We start from the raw sequence: 286 nt of genomic DNA, 5'->3' as shown, positions 1-286 counted from the left end.
TACAATTCATATACTCCTCTCCCACCAAAAAAAAAAAATCTGTTCCAATGATCTATATAAAGTGAAATCAATGATACCAAGACTCTCTCAGTCACGTAGGTTGATCAGATGAGAGAGCTGTGGTTTATGCAGCCAGCCAGACCGAAGAAAGGGGTTCTGGACTAAATCAAGCGAACGGAACTAAACTGAACTGAGACACTTCAGTCAGATCTTCATTTAGGGTTTGATTTCCTGTACTTTACTATTTACTGTACTTTCTAAGCTGACTAAATATGTGTGTGTGTGC

General features: G+C 38.8%; 1 protein-coding gene across 1 annotated transcript in view; it reads right to left on the bottom strand.

Annotated features, from left to right (window-relative positions):
- Nucleotides 1–286, bottom strand: part of LOC119592269 (ionotropic receptor 21a-like) — a gene marked incomplete in the record, with an annotated part of 7,977 nt that overhangs the window by 3,369 nt on the left and 4,322 nt on the right.

The sequence above is a fragment of the Penaeus monodon genome, chromosome 30, assembly GCF_015228065.2.
Source record: "Penaeus monodon isolate SGIC_2016 chromosome 30, NSTDA_Pmon_1, whole genome shotgun sequence".
NCBI lineage: Eukaryota > Metazoa > Arthropoda > Malacostraca > Decapoda > Penaeidae > Penaeus > Penaeus monodon.
This window is presented reverse-complemented; position numbering and strand designations above follow the sequence as displayed.